This window comes from Bos grunniens, chromosome 20 (genome assembly GCF_055505025.1).
Source record: "Bos grunniens cultivar Pamir isolate PY7600 chromosome 20, Bosgru_T2T1.0, whole genome shotgun sequence".
Taxonomy (NCBI): Eukaryota; Metazoa; Chordata; class Mammalia; order Artiodactyla; family Bovidae; genus Bos; species Bos grunniens.
The window spans coordinates 9,657,200-9,682,922 of NC_141184.1; the positions used below are offsets into that span (position 1 = coordinate 9,657,200).

The window sequence follows — 25,723 nt, forward strand, 5'->3', positions numbered from 1 at the left end:
AGGACCAAATACAGACCAAAGTTTATTTCCTGTAATCCCACTCAATGAAAATGGCTAAATATTAGATTGGAGCCGATGACACATTTATTACAAGCAACACTTAATGGTGCAAAATTCTAGGAAAAGAAAAAAAGCTAGACGGTTCTTTGGCAGTTTCTTTATAGTAATGGGATTTCACTTGTAGCAAAGGAGGAAGATACGGCAAATGGAAGAGACTGCAGGGATGATTGAAAAAGGCAGGAACATATTAGACACAGGCTTTCTGTAGATCAGTGGCCCTAAAGCCCAGCAACGTGGCCGGTGTTTGACTTTTCTAATCTAAACAGTTGTAGTTTTTGAAAACTTGAAGTGTGCATTCAACTGCAGAAATCTGATTTTCCTGGTTGTCTGCTCTCACTGCAGTGAAATTTGGTGACAGGAGGGCTATTCCCTTAGTAAGGATGACTTCTTAGCAGTGTCAGCTTCTAGAACGGACATTACAAGCTTTGCCCTGGCGCTGGGTTGGGCTGATTCAGCATGATCTAAGAGGATCACTCCAGAACCTACACTTTGGTCTACAAAGAGCTTAATTATTACAGTGCAATGACTATGGTCAGCACCATCGAAACAAACTGAAACAATCCATGAAAACCCAAGCCAAGCATCACTTCAAAACACTTAGAAGTTCCATCAACAGAGGAATGGCTAAAGAAGACGTGAGACATACACGCAACGGAATATTACTCAACCAGAAAGAGGAATGAAACTGGGTCATCTGTAGAGACATAGATGGACCTAGAGACTGTCATTCAGAGTGAAGTAAGTCAGAAAAAGAAAAACAAATATCATATATTAATGCATATGTGTGGAATCTTGAAAAATGGTATAGATTATCTTATTTGCAAAACAGAAATAGAAACACAAATGTAGAGAACAAATGTATGGAATCAGGAGGGGAAGGGGGCAGAATGAACTGGGAGATTGCGATTGACATATATGCACTATTAATATTTTGTATAAAATGGATAACTAATGAGAACCTATTCCGTAGTTCAGGGAACCCTACTCAATGCTCTGTGGTGACCTAAATGGGAAGGAACCAGAGATCAAATTGCCAACATCCACTGGATCATAGAAAAAGCAAGAGAGTTCCAGAAAAACATCTATTTCTGCTTTATTGACTATGCCAATGCCTTTGACTGTGTGGATCACCACAAACTGTGGAAAATTCTGAAAGACATGGGAATACCAGACCACCTGACCCTGACCTGCTCTTGAGAAATCTATATGCAGGTCAGGAAGCAACAGTTAGAATTGGACATGGAACAACAGACTGGTTCCAAATAGGAAAAGGAGTACGTCAAGGTTGTATATTGTCACCCTGCTTATTTAACTTCTATGCAGAGTACATCATGAGAAATGCTCAGCTGGATGAAGCACAAGCTGGAATCACGATTGCCAGGAGAAATATCAATAACCTCAGATATGCAGATGACACCACCCTTATGGCAGAAAGTGAAGAACTAAAGAGCCTCTTGATGAAAGTGAAAGAGGAGAGTGAAAAAGTTGGCTTAAAGCTCAACATTCAGAAAACGAAGATCATGGCATCTGGTCCCTTCACTTCATGGGAAATAAATGGGGAAACAGTGGAAACAGTGTCAGACTTTATTTTGGGGGGCTCCAAAATCACTGCAGATGGTGACTGCAGCCATGAAATTAAAAGATACTTACTCCGTGGAAGGAAAATTATGCCCAACCTAGATAGCATATTAAAAAGCAGAGACATAACTTTGCCAACAAGGGTCTAACTGTCAAGGCTATGGTTTTTCCAGTGGTCATGTATGGATGTGAGAGTTGGACTATAAAGAAAGCTGAGCACCGAAGAAGTGATGCTTTTGAACTGTGGAGTTGGAGAAGACTCTTGAGAGTCCCTTGGACTGCAAGGAGATCCAACCAGTCCATCCTAAAGGAAATCAGTCCTGAATAGTCATTGGAAGGACTGATGTTGAAGCTGAAACTCCAATATTTTGGCCACCTGATGCGAAGAACAGACTTATTTGAAAAGACCCTGATGCTGAGAAGGACTGAAGGTGGGAGGAGAAGGGGATGACAGAGGATGAGATGGTTGGATGGCATCACCTACTTGATGAACATGAGTTTGAGTAAACTCCAGGAGTTAGTGGTGGACAGGGAGGCCTGGCGTGCTGCCGTCCAGGGGGTCGCAAAGAGTCGGACACAACTGAGTGACTGAATTGAAATGGGAAGGAAATCCTTAAAGAGGGGTTATATGTACATATATGGGCTTCCCTGGTGGCTCAGTGGTAAAGAATCTGCCTGCCAAAGCAGGAGATGAGGGCAAAAGTCTCAAGTTTGGTCTCTGGGTTGGGAAGATCCCCTGGAGAAGGAAATGGCAACCCACTCTAGTATTCTTGCTGGGGAAATCCCGTGGACAGAGGAGCCCTGTGGGCTACAGTCCATGGGGGCCCAAAGAGACATGACTTAGCGACTAAACCACAATACAAATGTGTATGTATAGCTGATTCACTTCGCCGCCCAGTAAAAACTAACACAACAGTGTAAAGCAACGTCATTCCAATAAAAATCAACCAAGAAACAATTAGGAGTCTTCATATGACAGAAGAGTTATTCTCCGAACATCTTATTATCCGGTGTGAACAGATTCTGCTAGCTTATTTTCAAAATCAGCAGGGACTTGGAGTGTGCTTGTTAGCAGGTATGGACCATTAGCTTGCTTGAAGGCATGAAGATGTAGTGGTCCTCCTTTGGGCTAGCACATCCCATTAGCTGCCTGGAGGTCTTATGGTGACAAATTGCAAAGGTCAAATGCAGCGCTGAGAGGTGGGCGGGGACTGGAATAAATAGCCGTGGTCGGGGAATGACTTGGGAAAGAACACAGAACCAACTGGTGGTTATGCTCTTTCTCCAGGACGTTAGACCACAGCAAAGTCGGAGAGGACCTCGGGACTTCACAGAGGTGACCCCTTAGCCACCGTGGGTGATATTCCGGGTGTTAAGAGACCTATTTCCATCAGGAATTCATTTTCTCACACTTCTCCAGGCCCCAAGTCTGAAATCAAGGTGTCAGCAGCGCCACCTTCTGGGGACTTCTGGAATTTACTGACTTGCACCGGCACAGGGCTCCAGGCTCCGCCTCCAACCACACAGGGGCCACCTCTTCTGAGTTTCCATGTCAAATCCAAAACCCATCTCTTTGAGGACATATATCATTGGTCTCAGGGTCCACCTGGGTGATCAGGATGCTGTCCTCTCAAGATCCTGAACTTGATTACACTTGCAAAGACTTTTTCCAAATAAGGTCACATGCACACATTCTAGGGACTTGAACATAGATATCTATTTGGGGATACACTGTTCAATTCACTGCTTCCTTTCTCTTTGCCCTTCATGTTTCTTAAAGAACATGCTTTCTCCGTTTCTGTCTTCTCTTCTTTCTTTCCTTCTTTAGTTGGAGACTCAGGACATCCATCCTTGCTGGTTCTAACCAGAAACATTAAAAGGGGAGCTGACCCCTGTCCTGTGGTGAAGGGCAAAGGGGCCGCTTACTTAGCAGTTGACGGGGCTCTGTGGGGTGAAACAGGCTGCAGACAGGAACGCTGCTCCTCACAGCGGTTACCGTGTATCTCCCTCACCCAACTTGTATGTTGAGGTCCTAGACCACATTACTCCAGAATGGGGTCTTATCTGCAAATGAAGTCACTGCCGATGTTATTATTTAAGATGAGGTCATACTGGAACAAGGTAGGTCCCTACTCTAGTATGACTGGTGTCCTTATAAAAGGGAGAGACTTGGAGACAGACACATATACAGGGAACATGTATGCTAAGTCGATTCAGTCGTGTCCAACTCTGTGCAACTGTGTGGACTGTAGCCCACCAGGCTCCCTGTCCATGGGGATTCTCCAGGCAAGAACAGTGGAGGGGGTTGCCATGCCCTCCTTCAGGGGATATTCCTGACCCAGGGATCGAACCCACATCTCTTATGTTTCTTGGATTGGCAGGTGGGTTCTTTACCAGTAGTGCCACCTGGAAAGTCCATATGCAGGGAGAACACCATGTAAAGATGAAGGCAGAGATCAAGGTGATGCTTCTACAATTCAAGGAACTCAGAAGAGGGCCAGAATATACCAGAAACTGGGGGAGAGGCCTGAGACCGATTCTCCAGCCCAGCCTCAGAAGGAACCAGCCCTGCCCACCAATACCTTCTCACCTCCAGAACCCTGAGACAATAATATCTGTGGTTCAGTCCACCCAGTGAATGGTACTTTCTTAGAGCAGCCAAAGAAAATGAATACACTGGGCAACATTCATTTGGATTTAGGCTCGGGTTTACAGCAGCTCCTTTGACAAAGAGGCCACAGGTAACAGTTAGCTATCTCATTTTATTTGACAAATATTCACATATCCTCTGCAATCTGCAATTTCACTTTTAGTGCACTTAGAAATCTTGAAGGACCTCCCCACCTTCCAGATCCCTAAGATTAGAGTTGGAGACAAAATAAGCAAAATCAAATTAAAGCTACCTAAATAAAAATGATGGTTCAGCCATGACACCAGCTGTGATCATCACCGTCCTTACCCGTGGATTCTGCTTTGTCCTACTCTGTGAGAAGGAAAACTGGCTTTGCATTCCCTGGAGTCAATGGTACACAGGCCTGGCTCAGGATGTGAAGACGAGCTCCAGACCTATTCTCTAGAAGGTCCTGAACAGTGGCAGAAAGCTCAGGTGTCTTCCTGGGGATACTCTCTCACGTGACCGAGAACAGAAAGTCAAGTTCAAATTCTGTCCTCGTGCATTTCAGGAGCGTTAATAGATTTCATTCAAGTGAATACTTCTGTGTAGAAGGTCATGGTTCTCTCTGGGAAGTGAGCGATGGTAAAGGGTGTCTACCTTGTAAATGAAAGACTGAGCTCTGTATGCTGCAGAGAAGCAGAGGACACTGCAAGGTGCACCTCCCCCCATCCAGGGAGGTGATGCACACGAAGGGGCCGGGACACTGATTCTGAAGGACGCAGGAAACAAGTCATGTCATATTCACTTCCCTACCAGCAGCAAGACATAAAAAGTGCTTCCTGTTTTTCCCCCCACATAAAATGCATTATTCCAGGCTCTGGGTTTACAGCCAGGCCACTAACAACCAAGGGGTTTCTCATCTACCCAAGGGAGGGATGGAGGTGTGTAGAGTTAGAAGGACAGGAAGCATATGTCAATACTCTGACTGTGCTCATTGGGAGGGCAACAAAAACAGGAAAATCAAATCTATCCGATTGCTCGATCCTGTGGAAGAGGTCTGAATATGCCCCAATAAATGCAAATCAGTCTGATTTTCATGCCGGTAGAATTAACAGGGGGCTTCCCTGATAGCTCAGTTGGTAAAGAATCTGCCTGCAATGCAGGAGATCCCAGTTTGATTCCTGGGTTGGATAGATCCACTGGATAAGGGATAGGCTACCCACTCCAGTATTCTTGGGCTTCCCTTGTGGCTCAGCTGGCAAAGAATCTGCCTGCAACGTGGGAGACCTGGTTCGATCCCTGGGTTGGGAAGATCCTCTGGAGAAGAGAAAGGCTACCCACTCTAGTATTCTGGCCTGGAGAATTCCATGGACTGTATGGACCATGGGGTTGCAAATGGTGGCTCAGATGGTAAAGAGTCTGCCTGAAGTGTGGGAGACCCAGGTTCGATCCCTGGGTTGGGAAGATCCCCTGGAGAAGGAAATGGCAATCCATGCCAGTATTCTTGCCTGGAAAATCCCATGGATAGGGGAGCCTGGCAGACTACAGTCCATGGGGTCGCAAAGAGTCAGACATGACTGAGCAAATTTGCTTCTTCTTCTTCAAATTAACTGGGAGCACGTGCCCGTGTGTGCCACTCTGCCTCTGACCACATCCGTGGCACTCCCTCCCTTACCAGATGAAACACACACTCATCTGTGACTGGCTGTCAGAACCCCTGCAGGTCGTGGGAGCTCTCTCCTCCCTCCGGGTGACCCTCGTAATTCTGTGAATACTGCACAGGAGTTGAGTCTCTGGGGCGTAACTCCTGTTGTTCCTGCTGCTGTTCCTCCGTGGTTTTTCCCTTTGTCTGGTTACCTCTGACTTGTCCAGGCTCAGCTGGGGGTCACATAGTTTAGGAGGCTGCTCCCATATCCTCTTCTCCCAAAGATGCTTCAGCTCCCCTGCCCCCTCCAATCCAAGCCTCTCGTAGAATGCAAGGGTCTGTTCACCTCAGTAACCTTGAGGACCTTATCACCTGAGCTCCTGGTACCTGAGACTGGCCTGGATGGAGGCAGGCATTCCACAAACACTGCGCTGAATGACTCAGCACATAATCCCTGCATTTAAACAGGAGCCATGAACAAAGCACAACCTGTTCAACCCCAACCAATGCAAATGCCAGTAAGGCAGCCCAAAATAGGACTTAAAACTGAAACACACGCTCTTCTCCAAGTGAAGGGAGTTGCTTTCAGAGCTTTGAATGATCTCGAATGCTAGTCCCAAATTTAACGTGATGTTGTTTTATTTTTACCATCAAAATCTTGCAGGCATATATTTTTCGGTAATGCATTGAGTTGCCCGGGAAACCACAAGGGTCTAAGCAGAGCAAGAGAAATGGTTTGAAGCTGGTCACAGGAGGGCTTTAGGAGTGTTCTCTTGGTGCCAGCAGCCACCCCAGGGATGCCCATCATACACATGTGAGCTGCTGGAACTTCCCCCGTGCCCTGGGGTGAGCCCACAGGGAGAGGATGGTGTGCTGACTCAAGCACGGGTGAGGGGGTACAGCTCGACCACTTGCAGGGGCCACACCTGCTATTTCCAGCTCAAGTCATCTGGCCTCACAAGCAGTGCTGTGAAGGGCTTCCTAGTCAAACCACCTAGTCAGGGTGGTTTCTGGAATTATCAGACAAAGACAGGAGTTAATAATGCTGTTGAAGAGAAGTGGGGTTTGCCAGGGCTTTTGGGGAGATGTCTGTACCAAATGTGGTATCATTTCCCTCAGTTTTGGCATTATGGCTCTTTGGGGCTCAGTTCAGTGCAGTTCAGTTCAGTTGCTCAGTCGTGTCCGACACTTAGCAGACCCCATGGACTGCAGCAAGCCAGGCCTCCCTGTCCATCACCAACTCCTTGAATTTACTCAAACTCACATCCATTGAGTCGGTGATTCCATCCAACCATCTCATCCTCTGTCGTCCACTTCTCCTCCTGCTTTCAATCTTTCCCAGCATCAGGTTTTCCATTTTCCAATGAGTTGGCTCTTCGCATCAGGTGGCCAAAATATTGGAGTTTTAGCTTCAGCATCAGTCCTTCCAAAGAACACTCAGGACTGATCTCCCTTAGGATGGACTGGTTAGATCCCTTTGCAGTCCAACGGAATCTCAAGAGTCTTCTCCAACACCACAGTTCAAAAGCATCAATTCTTCAGTGCTCAGCTTTCTTTACAGTTCTACTCTCACACTCATACATGACCAGCTGCATCATGCTTTACCATGGGCGGGGGCAGGGGGAATGTCCTGCATGCTGGATGGCCAGCAGCATCCCTGGCCTCTACATACTAGATGCCAGGAGCAAACCCACTATACTGACAAAAAGCATCTCCAGATTTGGCCAAATATCGCCTGGGGGTGGGGTGGGGTATGGGTGCAGCGTGGCGCCTTATTGAGAGTTACTGCTCTAGAGACTCGGGAGAAACAGATCTTCGTCATCTTGGGATCCTGTGTGACATAATAATATAGACTTGGCAGCTTAGCTGAAGACGGGCAGTCTGAGATCAAGGTGCTGGTAGGCAGGGTTCCTGGCATTCCAGGTCTGTAGACAGCACTTTTCTCTGTGTGCTCATATGGCCTTTCCCCATTTTGTGCATCCTCTCCTTATAAGGGCACTAATCCCATCAGGACGGCCTCATCCTCATGATCTCATCCAAGCATTATCACTTCCTAATGGTCCCATCTCTGAATACAGTCAAATTGGGGGTGAAGGCCTCACTGGATGGATTCTGGTGGGGAGGACAGAAACATTTACCTTATAATACCAGGTAACCAGGCTTCCCCAGGGGCTCAGAGGTAAAAAATCCATCAGCTATGCAGGAGCCGCAGAAGATGTGGGTTCCATTCCTGAGTTGGGAAGATCCCCTGGAGGAGGAAATGGCGACCCACTCCAGTATTCTTGCCTGGAGAATCCCCATGGACAGAAGAGCCTGGCGGGCTACAGTCCATGGCGTTGCAAGGAATCGGACATGACTGAAGCGACTTAGCACACACCAGGGAACCCCTAGAGATGGGTGAAGGTGAGTTACTTTCTAAACACCACAGGACAGTCATAGCAAGTTACTGATGAGAAGATTCTGCTTGCTAACATCTCCTTGTGTCTTTTCCATACTTCTCGGTAACCTCATGAGCCCCTGGAACTTCATGCCTCATGGGCTTTGTGTGATTAGAGGGGCAGACATGGGCTGTGATTTGGTGTAACTGACATAACACAAATTGCTTGTCAAACTTCCTTTCTCACTTGTCTCCAGAGTGTAATATAAGAAAAATAAATGTCTAAACATGCATTGGCATGGACGGTGTACTAACTTTCAACCTGACAAATAGAAATGTTAAGACTTGTCAAATGTGTTCTGATAACTCCCTTGCCTACCAGCTGCAGGGAAATAGCACCCTCCCCAAGAAGACCTCAGGGAGCCCTTGAGTTTTTTCCATGCACGAGGCACATTCGCCATCTACCAGTGCAAGGCTGGGGCTTCCCACATGGCTCAGTGGGTAAAGAATACACTTGCAATGCAGGAGACGCAGGCAGACGCAGGTTCAATTCCCAGGTCAGGAAGATCCCCTGGAGGAGGGCATGGCAAGCCACTCCAGTATTCTTGCCTGGAGAATCCCACGGACAGAGCAGCCTGGTGGGCTACAGTCCATAGGGTCACACAGAGTCGGACACTACTCAAGTGACTGAGCCCACATACATGCAATGCAATGCTGATGTATGCATCCATCCCTTATCTACAAGGCCTCCTAAAATTCCTTCAAGTCTGGAAATACTTTCCATTTTCCAGACAGTCCCTTGGGCACATATGCGTTCAATAAATAATTGCTTTCAAGACCAATTACTGTCCAGAAGGAACATAAAGAGTGCTTTTTCCTTAAGCAAGGATTATCTCACTGTGTATCTCTCCTGGAGGTTAGTCATTTCATTTAAATATTAAATTTGTTGGCCCTAGCTATTCAGTCTTAGTGAAAATACACAGTGCTTTCCCCTGTGTGATTACAGACTGCAGTTAACAAATAGTGGGGATATTTCCAGTGCCAGGCACATAATGGGGTCCAATAAATGTTCAGTGAAAGAATCTAACGTCTTCAATAAAGCGCCTTTTCAATAATCTCTTCTTAGCAATTTGTTTTTTAAGTGGTTTAGACAATAGAATTGTGTACGTGTTATTAGTCTGTGGAGTTCTAACTGAATGCTGTTTTTCCTTCCCTCTCTACCAAACTCTGATGTATTTCTTTCTTCTTTCAAACCATATATTTCTTTCCTCTTTCTTCACCGAGGTCTGCTGGTCCCTAGACCTTAAGACCAAGAACTCATGAATACTTTTTTTGCAAGAAACCATACTCAGGGGTATCCACCAACTCAGGTCCCAGTGGAAAACAGATCCACAGAGACAACAAATGATGCTGACTCTTTCCTGTGGGCTAACACTCTGGTTGCGCTTCTCAGGTGACTCAGTGGTAAAGAATCCGCATGCCAATACAGAAGACACAGGAGGGGGGTTCAATCCCTGGGTCAGGAAGATACCCTGGAGTAGGAAACAGCAACCCACTCCAGTGTTCTTGCCTGGAAAATTCCATGGACAGAGGAGCCTGGTGGGCTGTATTCTGCGGAGGTTGGGGGGTGGGGGCGGGTCCCAAACAGTCAGGCATGATTGAGCAACTGAGCACACACACAGACACACAACACCTTGGTTCTTATATTTTCTGCACAATTGATGCCCACTGCTGCAGATTGGGCTATCTTTTGATAGAGAAGGGAGAGAAAAAAATTTATGGTGGATAATTTACTCCAAATCACCTGGTTATGTTTAGTTTTATTTCAACTGTAACTAAAATGCAATTTTAAAATAACACTTAAAATCAGAGCTTTGTTACAAGTTTCACATATATCCCCACGGAGAGACGGAATGTACAAATGGACAGTGGTCAGACCACATATAAAAGCAGAACTTTGATCCACAACCTGAAGCAACCTGCCCAGGAAAACAGCCTTTTATAGAGTAAACTCAGGAAGCCAGCCTGCTCTAAGGTAGACTTACAGGAAATTCACGTTATCTCTCATGACAATCCGGAAAGCTAAACACTCACTTCTGGAACAACTGTCCTCAAATGGCTAGTACTTGATTAATAATGGGCAGCTTGAGCTTCCCAGGTGGTGCAGTGGTAAAGAATCCACCTGTCAATGCAGGAGACATAAGAGATGCCCCTGGGTTTCAGCCCCTGGGTTGGGAAGATTCCCCTGGAGGTGGAAATGGCAACCCACTCCAGTATACTTGCCTGGAAAATCCCATGGACAGAGGAGCCTGGTGGGCCACAGTCTTTGGGGTCACAAAGAGTCAACTTGGGGACCAGCTGAAAACCAACCATAAAAAAGTCAAATATGCACCCCTCATTAATCACATGGGATGGTCCACTTCTCCTTGGCCTTCCTCCAGCTTCCTCAGGCCAGCAACCTCTCATCGGGGCCCCCGGAATTCTCCCCTTTTCTCCGCTATGAAGCTTTCCAACTACCCTGCCTGCCTATGAGTCTCGGCCAAACACAAGTGATGGTGGCTGACTCCCCTGCTACAAGATGCTTAGGACAGACAGCCTTTGCTTTTCTCATGTGGTTGGTCTTTGCCCATTTCTATATCACCCACTCCACCGGCGTGAGCCGGTGTGCATTCTTATGCAAACCTCCAGGTGGGCTGGTAGCTCTCCTTCCCAAGGGTCTCAAGGAGGTTCCTTATTAAAATATGCTGCCATCTCTAGGATGGACGTAGAACATGTGGAAAGATAAAAGAGTGAATTGAAACTGAAGAGCATTCTGGACGGGAGACAAGCAATCCGACATACTACAACCCGGCCAGGACAAGGAGCATGTGACAGATGGAACATACAACTAACTCCATGGTTGACTTCACTCATCATGGTAGGGAGTGCAGATGAATGGACCAGAACCTGGGCCTTGATGGACAGGAGCTTCAACCACACGGTGAATCACGGATTCAATCCATGCATTTGAAACTTCTCCTGGCATGTCTACTTCTAGTGGTGAAAAAAGTGAGAAATCGAAAATACAGAACTTTAACACTAATAAATAAGTCTGTAGGGTATATGGAAATGTTCTAACATTAGGAAATCAGGATGACAAAAGATTTTTTTTTAATGAGAACTGAGACATTCCTCTCTTCTCTTATAGAATTAGATTTTTTTTTTTGTAGCTACAGATTCTGTAATGTGTAAGCCCTGTGAACTTAAACCATGACACTAGCTGTTTGTTATTTCAACAAGTATTTATTGATAGTCTGAGATTTTCTTGGCTTTGTTGTTCAGCCACTAAGTCATGTCTGACTCTTGCAGACACATGGGGTATAGGCTGCTAGGCTCCTCTGCCCATGGGATTACCCAAGCCATATCCTCCTCCAGGGGATCTTCCTGACCCATGGGTAGAATTTGCCTCTCTTATGTCTCCTGCATTGACAGGCTGGTTCTTTACCACTAGCGCCACATGGGAAGCTCCAAACAAACTTCTAGAGAGTGCCATACTGAGTGAAATAAGTCAGACAGAGAAGGAGAAATAGCATATGATATCCCTTACAGGCGGAATCTAAAAAGAAATGATACAAATGAACCTACTTACAAAACAGAAAGAGTCTCATGGACTTAGGGAACAATCTTACGGTTGCCAAAGGGAAGGATGGGGGAAGGGATAGTGAGGGAGTTTGGGATGGACATGGACACACTGCCATACTGAAAATGGATAACCAACGAGGACCTAGTGTACAGCACAGGGAACTCTGCTCAATGTTGTGTGGCACCTAGTGTACAGCACAGGGAACTCTGCTCAATGTTGTGTGGCAGCCTGGATGGGAGGGAGTCTGGGGGAGAATGGATACACGTATTGAATTCCTTCACTGTTCACCTGAAACTGTCACAACATTGTTTGTTAACTGGCTATATCCCAATACAAAATAAAAAGTTAAGAAAAACAAGCTTCCAGAAGACCTGACGTCACCTCACCCTCCTGAGGCACTGACAAAGCTCCATTGAGTGGTGCTGTCCTTTGCCAAACTGAGCAGGAAACAGCTTGGTTTCAATAACAGCTGTTCTAATGAGACTGGGAGAACCAGCCTCAGATGGCATTTGCCCTTTGCGTTCAGTACGTACGCTATAAAAACGATCAATATTATATAACACTTAAGGTTTGTATATTTTCATTAACAAACTGTTACGTTTGGTTTGTGCCTATAGCACTTTTCCCCCCCATGAGTTGACACAAATAGGACCACAGTTTGGTTTTGGATTCAATCAGCATCTCAACGATGTGACTGGTCATACACAGTCATCCGAAAGCTTGAAAGAGAAGTCAGCCCAGGAAAAGGTGACACACAACTGGCTGTAACGCTCACTGCCAGGCCAGGTCACCTCACACGGGACATCGATTTGGTCTCATTCGAAACTTACACTAAACGTGCTTTTCTTTTTTTTCTTGTCAAATAATTTCTTTCCAGGCTTTGATGGTTTTGTAAGTGGAGGCAAGCTTATCAAAGAAGTATCAGAGGAAAAGAAAAAGCTTAAATGCCATGACTGAAATAGATGAATTTCAATGTCTGTAGGAGGAGGCTGAGCTCTTTGGTATAAAGCAGAACAGATTCAATACCAAAGAAGTAATTCAACTACACTGGAAAATGCAGTCAAATCCATCCAGGGAATCCTCATCTCAAAGGATTTGCCTAAAAATGTGCATTTTACCTGTGATTTTTTGTGGTTCACTGGGGCTGCAGCCATGAAATTAAAAGACACTTACTCCTTGGAAGGAAAGTTATGACCAACTTAGATAGCATATTCAAAAGCAGAGACATTACTTTGCCAACAAAGGTTCATCTAGTCGAGGCTATAGTTTTTCCTGTGGTCATGTATGGATGTGAGAGTTAGACTGTGAAAAAGGCTGAGCGCCGAAGAACTGATTCTTTTGAACTGTGGTGTTGGAGAAGACTCTTGAGAGTCCCTTGGACTGCAAGGAGATCCAACCAGTCCATTCTGAAGGAGATCAGCCCTGGGATTTCTTTGGAAGGAATGATGCTAAAGCTGAAACTCCAGTACTTTGACCACCTCATGCGAAGAGTTGACTCATTGGAAAAGACTCTGATGCTGGGAGGGATTGGGGGCAGGAGGAGAAGGGGACGACAGAGGATGAGATGGCTGGATGGCATCACTGACTTGATGGACGTGAATCTGGGTGAACTCCGGGAGATGGTGATGGATAGGGAGGCCCGGCATGCTGCGATTCATGGGGTTGCAAAGAGTCGGACATGACTGAGCGACTGAACTGAACTGAACTGAACTGGAGACACCATGAGACAGTCCTTTTTGTTGCACCACAAAGATGGTACTCAGACAACAGCATATCAAAGAGAGACACGGATGGAGCCCCTTGGAGGGTGTGAGCTAGCGAGTGAGTGGAAGTCACTCAGTCGTGTCTGACTCTTTGCAACCCCATGGACTATACAGTCCATGGAATTCTCCAGGCCAGAATACTGGCGTGGGTAGCCTTTCCCTTCTCCAGGGGATCTTCCCAACCCAGGGATCGAACCCAGGTCTCCCACATTGCAGGCGATTCTTTACCAGCTGAGCCACAGGTACCCGGTCACAAAATGCATTTGGTCTGCTACTTTGCACTCATGTGTCTGAATCTGTTTCAGGGATGCTTGTTTTGGTCATTAAGCCTTAGAGTTCTTGGCATTCTTTCCTCTTAAAATTAATGAATAACAAAACAGGTTCTTTCTTTTTATCAAGCTCTACACATGTGCAGGTGAATATAATTATAGGTACCAGGGATTCCAGCTCCTCGTGTCGTTTCCAGTTCTTCATTGCCAACACTTTCCCTCAGTGTCCCATTATTTGCCAGTGGGCTCCTTGGGGGAATAGAGATATGATGGCACAATAGAAAGTCTTCGTGAAAGGAGTATGTTTTTCATTGGGAAACAATTCTAAGCATCTGCATAAAAAAAGATTTGTGTCTACAGTAAAGTGAAAAATGGGCTTTGGAAAAAAGGTCTCACTGCAATAGGCCTGAGACAACTTTCAACTGAGAACTTTTAACCTGTTTCTCATAGAACAGACACACTGAATAACCATTGCCTAGGTGCCTCCATTGGACTGGGGGAAACCCATGCAGGTGCAAAAGCAAGTCAGACACTACTACCAGAACTAACACTAGTTAGAAGGAGTGGTGCAGCTGTTGCCATGAGGCATAAGACTAGTGATAGCTCAGTTAACTAGTGTTTAGTTCAGGGTCTCACGTATGGTTCCGAGTACTCTTTACGTCTTTATTTCTCACAACTGTCCTATGAGATTGACACTGTGTTTATCTCCATTTCAAACATGAAGAATCAAAGACACAGAGAAGGGGAAGTAACCTGCCCAAGTGATTTAGACAAGAAAGTGAACAATAACACCTCCGATCACTGAGCCAGAAATAAAAGGTCAGCAAGGAGACGTCCAAGGAGTGGTGGCTGCATGGGTGCAGAAGGGCCTAGAGGAGCTGTCCCACGTTGAAGGTCAGGAAGGGCAGCAGTGAGGAGATACCCCTCGTCCAAGGTAAGGAGCAGTGGCTGCGCTTTGCTGGAGCAGCCGTGAACAGATACCCCACGCCCAAGGTAAGAGAAACACAAGTAAGACGGTAGGTGTTGCAAAAGGGCATCAGAGGGCAGACACAATGAAACCATACTCACAGAAAACTAGTGAATCTAATCACACTAAGACCACAGCCTTGTCTAACTCAATGAAACTAAGCCATGCCCATGGGGCAACCCAAGATGGGTGGGTTATGGTGGAGAGATCTGACAGAATGTGGTCCATTGGAGAAGGGAATGGCAAACCACTTCAGTATTCTTGCCTTGAGAACCCCATGAACAGTATGAAAAGGCAAAATGATAGGACACTGAAAGAGGAACTCCGCAGGTCAGTAGGTGCCCAATATGCTACTGGAGATCAGTGGAGAAATAACTCCAGAAAGAATGAAGGGATGGAGCCAAAGCAAAAACAATACCCAGCTGTGGATGTGACTGGTGATAGAAGCAACGTCCGATGCTATAAAGAGCAATATTGTGTAGGAACCTGGAACGTCAGGTCCATGAATCAAGGCAAACTGGAAGTGGTCAAACAAGAGATGGCAAGAGTGAATGTCGACATTCTAGGAATCAGCAAACTGAAATGGACTGGAATGGGTGAATTTAACTCAGATGACCATTATATCTACTACTGCGGGCAGGAATCCCTCAGAAGAAACAGAGTAGCCATCATGGTCAACAAAAGAGTCTGTAACGCAGTACTTGGATGCAATCTCAAAAACAACAGAATGATCTCTGTTCGTTTCCAAGGCAAACCATTCAATATCACAGTAATCCAAGTCTATGCCCCAACCAGTAACACTGAAGAAGCTGAAGTTGAACGGTTCTAGGAAGACCTACAAGACCTTTTAGAACTAACACCCAAAAAAGATGTCCTTTTCATTATGGGGGACTGGAATGCAAAAGTAGGAAGTCAAGAAACACCTGGAGTAACAGGCAAATTTGGCCTTGGAATACAGAATGAAGCAGGGCAAAGACTAATAGAGTTTTGCCAAGAAAATGCACTAGTCATAGCAAACACCCTCTTTCAACAACAAAAAAGAAGACTCTACACATGGACATCACCCCGATGGTCAACACCGAAATCAGACTGATTACATTCTTTGCAGCCAAAGATGGAGAAGCTCTATACAGTCAACAAAAACAAGACCGGGAGCTAACTGTGGCTCAGATCATGAACTCCTTATTACCAAATTCAGACTGAAATTGAAGAAAGTAGGGAAAACCACTAGACCATTCAGGTATGACCTAAATCAAATCCCTTATGATTATACAGTGGAAGTGAGAAATAGATTTAAGGACCTAGATCTGATAGATAGAGTGCCTGATGAACTATGGAATGAGGTTCGTGACATTGTACAGGAGACAGGGATCAAGACCATCCCCATGGAAAAGAAATGCAAAAAAGCAAAATGGCTGTCAGGGGAGGCCTTACAAATAGCTGTGAAAAGAAGAGAAGTGAAAAGCAAAGGAGAAAAGGAAAGATACAAGCATCTGAATGCAGAGGTACAAAGAATAGCAAGAAGAGATAAGAAAGTCTTCCTCAGCAATCAGTGCAAAGAAATAGAGGAAAACAACAGAATGGGAAAGACTAGAGATCTCTTCAAGAAAATTAGAGATGCCAACGGAACATTTCACGCAAAGATGGGCTCGATAAAGGACAGAAATGGTATGGACCTAACAGAAGCAGAAGATATTAAGAAGAGGTGGCAAGAATACACAGAAGAACTGTACAAAAAAGATCTTTACGACCCAGATAATCATGATGATGTGCTCACTGACCTAGAGCCAGACATCCTGGAATGTGAAGTCAAGTGGGCCTTAGAAAGCATCACTACGAACAAAGCTAGTGGAGGTGATGGAATTCCAGTTGAGCTCTTTCAAATCCTGAAAGATGATGCTGTGAAAGTGCTGCACTCAATATGCCAGCAAATTTGGAAAACTCAGCAGTGGCCACAGGACTGAAGAAGGTCAGTTTTCACTCCAATCTCAAAGAAAGGCAATGCCAAAGGATGCTCAAACTACCGCACAATTGCACTCATCTCACACGCTAGTAAAGTAATGCTGAAAATTCTCCAAGCCAGGCTTCAGGAATACGTGAACCGTGAACTTCCTGATGTTCAAGCTGGTTTTAGAAAAGGCAGAGGAACCAGAGATCAAATTGCCAACATCCACTGGATCATGGAAAAAGCAAGAGAGTTCCAGAAAAACATCTATTTCTGCTTTATTGACTATGCCAAAGCCTTTGACTGTGTGGATCACAATAAACTGTGGAAAATTCTGAAAGAGATGGGAATACCAGACCACCTGGCCTGCCTCTTGAGAAATTTGTATGCAGATCAGGAAGCAACAGTTAGAACTGGACATGGAACAACAGACTGGTTCCAAATAGGAAAAGGAGTTAGTCAAAGCTGTATATTGTTACCCTGCTTATTTAACTTATATGCAGAGTACATCATGACAAACGCTGGACTGGAAGAAACACAAGCTGGAATCAAGATTGCCGGGAGAAATATCAATAACCTCAGATATGCAAATGACACCACCTTATGGCAGAAAGTGAAGAGGAACTAAAAAGCCTCTTGATGAAAGTGAAAGTGGAGAGTGAAAAAGTTGGCTTAAAGCTCAACATTCAGAAAACGAAGATCATGGCATCCGGTCCCATCATTTCATGGCAAATAGATGGGGAAACAGTGGAAACAGTGTCAGGCTTTATTTTTGGGGGCTCCAAAATCACTGCAGATGGTGATTTCAGCCATGAAATTAAAAGACACTTACTCCTTGGAAGGAAAGTTATGACCAACATAGATAGCATATTCAAAAGCAGAGACATTACTTTGCCAACAAAGGTCTGTCTAGTCAAGGCTATGGTTTTTCCTGTGGTCATGTATGGATGTGAGAGTTGGACTGTGAAGAAGGTTGAATGCCGAAGAATTGAAGCTTTTGAACTGTGGTGTTGGAGAAGACTCTTGAGAGTCCCTTGGACTGCAAGGAGATCCAACCAGTCCATTCTGAAGGAGATCAGCCCTGGGATTTCTTTGGAAGGAATGATGCTAAAGCTGAAACTCCAGTACTTTGGCCACCTCATGCGAAGAGTTGACTCATTGGAAAAGACTCTGATGCTGGGAGGGATTGGGGGCAAGAGGAGAAGGGGACGACAGAGGATGAGATGGCTTGATGGACGTGAGTCTGAGTGAACTCCGGGAGTTGGTGATGGACAGGGAGGCCTGGCGTGCTGCAATTCATGGGGTCGCAAAGAGTCGGACACAACTGAGCGACTGAACTGACTGAACTGAACTGAAGGAGAAGCAAGTCAGCTAGAGAAAGACAAACATCACATCATACCACTTATATGTGGAATCTAAAAAATGATATAAATGAACTGATTTACAACTCAGAGACAGACAGACTCAGAGACTTAGAAAACAAATTTATGGTTACCAAAGGAAAAAGGTGGGGGGGGGGTGGAATAAATTACGAGGTTGTGATGAACATATACACACCATTATGTACACAATTGATAACCAACAAGGACCTACTGTACAGCACAGGAAGCCCTACTCAGTATTCTATAATAACCTACATGGATATATGCATAACTAAACCACTTTGCTGTACACCTGAAACTCATGCAACATTGTAAATCAACTATATGCCAATATAAAATTAAAAAAAAATTTTTAAAAGATGATCAACAGGAAAAGATACTAAAAGGTAATACGACAGCTACCAAGGGCAATAAACACATTTCTGGTTACCTTCATCAGGGGTCCCCTGCAAAACCCCATCTCATGGTTCCAGCCCACATGTATCAACTCTCAGGCCCACCTCCCATCCTCTGAATCACTATTTCCTCCCTTGGAAAGAGAACTCACCCTTGGTCTGGCTCTGCTGTGAGTGAAGTTTGTAAAAGTTGAAGGCTTGCTACACAGTAAATACAATTCAGTATTTTCTAGATGATTCAGGGTCTCTGTGAGAGGCATCATTTATTTTTCCGTATTAGAAGAATATTATCATAAAGAGCTATTTGCTCCACTCTGCTGTTTCGTCACTAAGTCGTGTCTGACTCTTCCGTGACCCCGTGGACTGTAGCCCACCAGGTTCCTCTGTCCATGGGATTCTCCAGGCAAGAATACTGGAGTGGGTTGCCATTTCCTCCTCCAGGGGATCTTCCCAACCCAGGGATTGAACTCACGTCCTCTGCATCTCCCTGCATTGAAGGTGGAGTCTTTACCACCAAGCCACTACGGAAGCCTTGCCCCACACTAAGTGGTCCCAGTTAGTTCTGTGTTTACATGTATCCAAAAAGTAGGTCTACAGCCATACCACCCTGAACGCGCCCGATCTCGTCTGATCTCGGAAGCTAAGCAGGGTTGGGCCTGGTTAGTACTTGGATGGGAGACCGCCTGGGAATACCGGGTGATTAAAAAAACAAAACAAAACAAAACAAAACAAAAACAAAAACAAAAAGTAGAGACATTGCCATCGCATCATATAGTCTATTTTTGGTGTATTACTTTTAATGTACTCTCTAAGGTTAATCAGTAGACTGAGAGCTTTGAATTGGTTTTTGAGACGAGGCATGGGTTTTGTAACAGCTGCTTGGCTGGCTGAAGCTTTAGTGATGAGAACCATCAGAGCTGCTACCTGTCATAAGAATGCTGGCTTGAGGTATGTGCGTGCGTGTTAAGTTGCTTCGGTCGTGTCCAACTCTTTGTGACCCTATGGAGCGTAGCCCACCAGGCTCCTCTGTCCATGGGATTCTCCAGGCAAGAAAACTGTAGTGGGTTGCCATTTCCTCCTCTGGGGGATCTTCCCAACCCAGGGACTGAACCCACATCTCTTATGTCCCCTGCACTGGCAGGCAGGTTACCATTAGCACCACTTGGGAAGCCTGACTTGAGGTCTGGCAAGACCTAAATCATCCGTCTCCCACCTTAGGCTTGACTGAGGAATGAATGAAGTGGAAAGGTCTGAGAAAATGGGATTAAGGACATAGAAACTGGAGCTACAAGTAAGGCTCCCTAAACAAATACTGTGACAATATTAAAGGGACACAGCAGAATGACATAAAGATTATTTTAAATGGGAGGCTTCTGGGATTCACAGTCAAGACTTTCGGAGCCCCCCTCATCTGACTAATTGCAGAGCTTTTTGAGAAGGAAGCTGTCATCAATCCTTTCTCTGGGGAGCTTCCAGCCAAGAACGAGAATGACCATTAGCGTGGCGATGAGAAACTGCATGTATACACGTTATAGAAGCTGTCAGACCCTCCATTTATTCCCCCGGGAGCCCTGTTTCCTCCTCCTTTCCATTATTATGCTGATATATAAACCATTACTCTTGGTTGTTCAGTGAATTACTCACATTATTGAGTACCCTGCATGCATGTGAATAGATACTGTCTTTTCTCCTGCGACTCTATTGTTAATTAACTTGCATTTCCTCTGCTTGCCCCTGACCTAGTACTAAGACCCAAGTTGGTAGAAAAGTTTTCCTCCCACAATCTGATCTGAAGCCAGTTGCTGGGTATATCGAGGCAAGCCAGTGGTGGCTGTTTTAGAGGCTGACTGTGCTTGGTGGTACCATACTAAGCGGTCTTTTGGCTTTGGAGAAAGAATACCCATGTAATGAAGAGCAAAGGCTGGAGAGACTGAACTGCTACTGGCCCACATGTGAGACTGCTGGGGATGGTGATGTGTGTCAGGACTACAGAGAGGAATGCCACTACCGCCTGGCCAGACAGGGCTCACGGTGGGCTCACCGATGGCAGGGCAACTGCACCAACAAGTTGCCGTTGAGCTGGTTTCCTGGATGCAGAAAGAAGTTGGTGCCCAAGGTCACAGCACAAGTGGTCGTGTGGGTTCTTAGACACACCAGCTCTGGAGGATTGGGTCCTGGGCTGGGGACCCTAGGCCATGGAGCTAGGATTGGGCTGTCTCCCCCAATCTGCCTTTGCTAAGAATATGTTGGAATCAAAATTAGGTGTCTTGGAGAAGGAAATGGCAACCCACTTCAGTATTCTTGCCTGAAAAAGTCCATGGACAGAGGAGCCTGGCAGGCTGCAGTCCATGGTGTTACAGGACTGAGCATGCATGCATGAGGGTGGAGGCAGATGGGTTGGGAGCAATAAACTGGTAGAACTAAAAAAAAAAAAAAAAAAAAAAGGTGTCTGAGCAACAGATTTTATTTCTGAGAATAAGTCCTTCACATCTCAATATTATTAGTGAATCTTCTTTTGAGAATTTAAATAAATGTCATCTTTGAATCATAGCTTCCCGGGTAGCTCAGATGTAAAGAATCTGCTTGCAATGCAGGACCAGGTTTGATCCTTGGGTTGGGAAGATTCCTTGGAGAAGGGAGTGGTAACTTACTCCAGTATTCTTGCTGGGAGAATTCCATGGACAGGGGAGCCTGGTGTGCTACAGTCCATGGAGTCGCAAAGAGTGGGACACGACTGAGTGACTAACACTTTCACTTTGAATCATAGCACCTAGCATGAAGCCTTTAATGTGGTTGTCACTCAGTGAATATCACTGACTGAGTTAACTTGGGTTATTACTAAAGAAATATTGAAAAACAGACTTACAGATATTGAAAAACTTATGGTAACCAAAGGGGAAATGTGGGGAGAAAGGGATAAATTAAGAGCTTGGGATTAACATACACATACTACTTACTACATTTAAGATAGATAACTAAAAAGGGCCTACTGTATAACACAGGGAACTCAATATTCTGTGATAACCTATATGAGAAAAGAATCTGAAAATGAACGAACACATGTAGAAGTGAATCACTGCTGTAGACTTGAAACTACCACAACACTGTAAATCAACTATAATCCAGTAAAATTTAAGGAAAGAAATATTGACAAGTGAGAGGCAGGATAAATTTAAATGAATCTGGGAAAAGCTTAGTTTTACTCCTATATTTAATGTGTTATAGAATCTGATATAGTTTATATCAGTTCAGTTGCTCAGTTGTGTCCGACTCTTTGTGACCCCATGGACGGTAGCATGCCAGGCTTCCCTGATCATCACCAACTCCTGGAGCTTGCTCAAACTCTTGTCCATCGAGTCGGTGATGCCATCACCTTATTTCAAAATAATGACATTTCCTTTCTAAGTTGCTTGTATTTTTTTTCAAAGTCCCTGATTATTTCATTGTTTTTAGTTTTTTTACATTTTGTTTTAATAAGACCCATACATTACAGTTGGTCAATCAGTCTCTTAAATTTCTTTTTCTTTTTTTAAGTTTCTTTTAAAAATTGAATTACAGTTGATTTACAATTTATGTTAGTTTCAGGTTACAGCAAAGTGATTTTGTTATACATATATATATTTTCCTTTTTTCAATTACTTTCCATTATAGGTTATTACAAGATATTGACTATAGTTCCCTCTGTTACACAGTAAATCCTCATTGTTTATCTATTTTACACATGGCAGTATGCAACTGCTAATCCCGTCCTCCCCATTTATCCCTCCACCACTTCCCCTTTGGTAACCATGTTTTCTTCTACAAAAATAAGAAATTCTGCACTAATTTGTGTGTCATCCTTGTGCAAGGATGCTAATCTTCTCTGTATCATTCCAATTTTAGTGCATGTTTTGCAGAAGTGAGCACTGCTTCTGTATTTTAAATTCATGGGCTTCTTGAACAAACTTAGTGGCACTTGACCTAAGTCTTCTGAAGATACGAATGCCCTTTACTAAATAAACATTTAGGGTTCAGTGCAAAATGGCCCAGCAAGCATGAAAAGGGCAGTATGTGTTCATAAGAGGAAATCGCTGGCTTAGTGGGAGCTAACTAACACAGCAGAGTGACCAGGATCTCTGCCCTGACTGGTGTTAGAATTGCCTGTGGAGCTTTGGAGACAGAGATGATCAGGTTCCACACACACACACAGACTTGGCCTTAAGAAGTCTGGGGTCAAGTCAGGACATGTGTCCAGGCTGTTCCCAAAGGTGATTCCATGTTGAGCCTTTCTCAGTTAATCTCGGTATGTGGAGTCCCTGCTTGGGCTGTATTGCTGTGACATATGTCTTATCTATATACTTATGACTTTATCCTTTAACACGCATTATGGAAAACCACATGCCTCTGCCAACACCCTCCCTCCAGCCTCATGGTATATGGCAGCTGTCTCAGGGTGCTATCAAGACCAGAGAACAGCCTCATTCATGGAGCAGCTAGGAAACTAGAGGAAACAGAAAGCTTACAGGGAGAATATGGACTGCTTAATGGGGTGGGTTGTGTGGACCATCAGTACTACAGAGCTGGATCTCAATTATGAGCAAACAAACGTACAGATGCTGTTAGGAATTTGAAAGCAGAACCACCATGATTTCCCATTTTTGCATGTGTCACATGAATCTCTCAAAATGGCCTTGGAATGAAAATCACATTGCTTACAAAAACTCTGGTGGCCTACAAAACCCAGTTATATATAAGAAAGAAATAAGATATAAGATGTAAGAAAATTATTCACCCACAGTCAACTAAAATTCAAATGAATGAAAACAGTACTCAATTTATAAGAAAAAGTCACAAAACTCTGTGCTTCTGATATCAATATCTATATCCACGTGTGTGGGCTCAGTGGCTCAGTCGTGTCCGACTCTTTGTGACCCCAAGGACTTTAGCCCGCCAGGCTCCTCTGTTTATGGGATTCTCCAGGCAAGAATACTGGAGTGGGTTTCCATTTCCTTCTCCAGGGGATCTTCCTGACCCAGGGATCGAACCCACATCTCCTGTGTCTCCAGTACTGGGAGGCAGATTCTTAACCACTGGACCACCACAGAAGTCATCTCTATCTATATCTGTACCCATCTCTATCTATCTATTTTTAAAGAGAACTATAATTTAGTTGAACCTTAGAATTGCAAAAGAAAGAAGAAGCAAAATATATATTTTTTCCTGCCAAATAAGGTAAGCTTGGCTACAAGTGTCTCCAGTGGTCTTCTATCAATTAGATTTATATCTCTTGGAAGCATTTCTGTCACTGTATGTTATTCTCACTTCTAAATGTTTGAAAAACTCTGCCAAGACCTGCACACAAGCGAAAAATGGAGGATAAGTTCACCAGCAGACCGTTTGTATGGGTGGTATCAAGGGGAGGTAGCTACTCCTGCTGAGTTACAAATGTACTAGCAAAGAAGCATTTCCACTCATTTTCATTAAAATATACTCCATGGATAAATACCTTGGCCTTTCACATATGCATCCCTAAAACACGTTCTGCCGCATGGAAAACTGAACAAGCCAGAATGAGGAGGTATACGGTCTCGTTCGCAGGGATTCACTGATTCCCGGAAGCACTATGATAAGGGATGACTACACACACACACACATTGCTGACAGATGAAAATCTCAGTAGTCAAATGTGACGATGCAGAATAAGGAGCCTTAGGAAACAAAAGCAAAGCAAATAATACCCAAGGAGAGAGTCTAGACCAGTGGATGGAAATCCACACTGCTCATCAATCTCAACTGGCCGACCCTCTCCCCACCCCACCGCCATGTTTCCTCCTGGGTGGATCTATAGGCTGACACCTCAACAGCAGTTGAATGTTGCGTGTGTTTAGTTGCTAAGTCACGTCCGACTCTTCGCGACCCCAAGGACTGTAGACTTGGGCACCGCCAGGCACCTCTGTCCCTGGGATTTTCCAGGCAAGAATACTGGAGTAGGTTGTCATTTCCTGCTCCAGAGTGTCTTCTGGAGCCAGGAATCAAACGTGCAGCTCCTGATGTGTTCCCCTACATCACAGGCAGATTCTTTACCACTGAGCTACCGGGGAAGTTGTGTATGAATAAGCTCTATTTACTGTCCCTAAACAAGTAAGACACACTTCAAAGTGCCCCACAAATATGACCTACAGATAATTCTAAAATTATTTGAATGCATCTGGTCTTATATTTTTCAGTAGCACTCACAAAAGAAACAATACTATCTCTTGTCTGTTTTACTCAAAGGGGAAAAGAAAGAATACAATTACGGAAGAAACCTATCTTTAGTTAATGAGCCAAGAAATGCCTGTCCACCTGTGGCTTGGCATTTTATTTTTGGATTAGGCGTCCTGTAGCTGCTTCTGCATTTAGGGAATTAAAATAATTGGACCATGACTTTAAATATCTTTTTTTCCCCCACTGATGATACACTTATGAATATATCAGCTATGAGTATCATAACTGATCTCTCCCATTTTCTACCAGGCATTTCCTCTTTTGTATCTAACAGACATTTCAAACTTTTAGCCCTGAACAAAACTCCTGATTCTATTGTGTCCAGTTTCCTTTTCCTATCTATAGTGCTTTGCATCCCATTCATTGAGGCCTGCTGGCTCCTCCCCCTTTGTTGCAGCTCTGGAACATGATACCATGATCTCCTTCCCAGACTGAAGTCAAGTCCTCACTGACCTTCTTGCTTTCCGACAGTCTGGTCTCTGACTGGCAACCAGAGAGGACTTCAAGGACCATAAATCCTATCATGTTTGTACAGCCAAAAATCTTCAGGTACCCTCTCCAGGCTTAAAGGTTTATTTTCACTCACCATCACCACCTCCAACTGCTCCTGCCTCATTTACTGTCTGTAAAACACTGACCTTCTCACCACCTTAGGCACATGTCAAGCTCCCTTCTGCAGCACAGTTTTTGTTCTGCTACTTCTTTTGCCCAGAAAACTCTTTCTCCAGATAGTTTAACATCTGGCTCTTGTCCATCACTGGGGATTTGCTTCGGTGTCACCTGGTAGAGGCCTTTCCTGACCACTCACTCAACAGTCTCCTCTCTTTGTTACACTCTAATCCTGTAAACTATTTTGGTCA

General features: G+C 44.6%; 1 protein-coding gene, 1 non-coding gene and 1 pseudogene across 4 annotated transcripts in view; 1 reads left to right on the forward strand and 2 right to left on the reverse strand.

Annotated features, from left to right (window-relative positions):
- The window catches only part of CTNND2 (catenin delta 2), a 1,106,103-nt gene that overhangs the window by 73,110 nt on the left and 1,007,270 nt on the right, over positions 1-25,723 (reverse strand). The window lies entirely within an intron of this gene.
- LOC147350090 (5S ribosomal RNA) lies at positions 19,207-19,326 on the forward strand (annotated as a pseudogene).
- On the reverse strand, positions 22,420-22,523 carry LOC147350091 (U6 spliceosomal RNA). Its single transcript, XR_015149297.1, has one exon. It is a non-coding gene; the product is annotated as a U6 spliceosomal RNA (small nuclear RNA).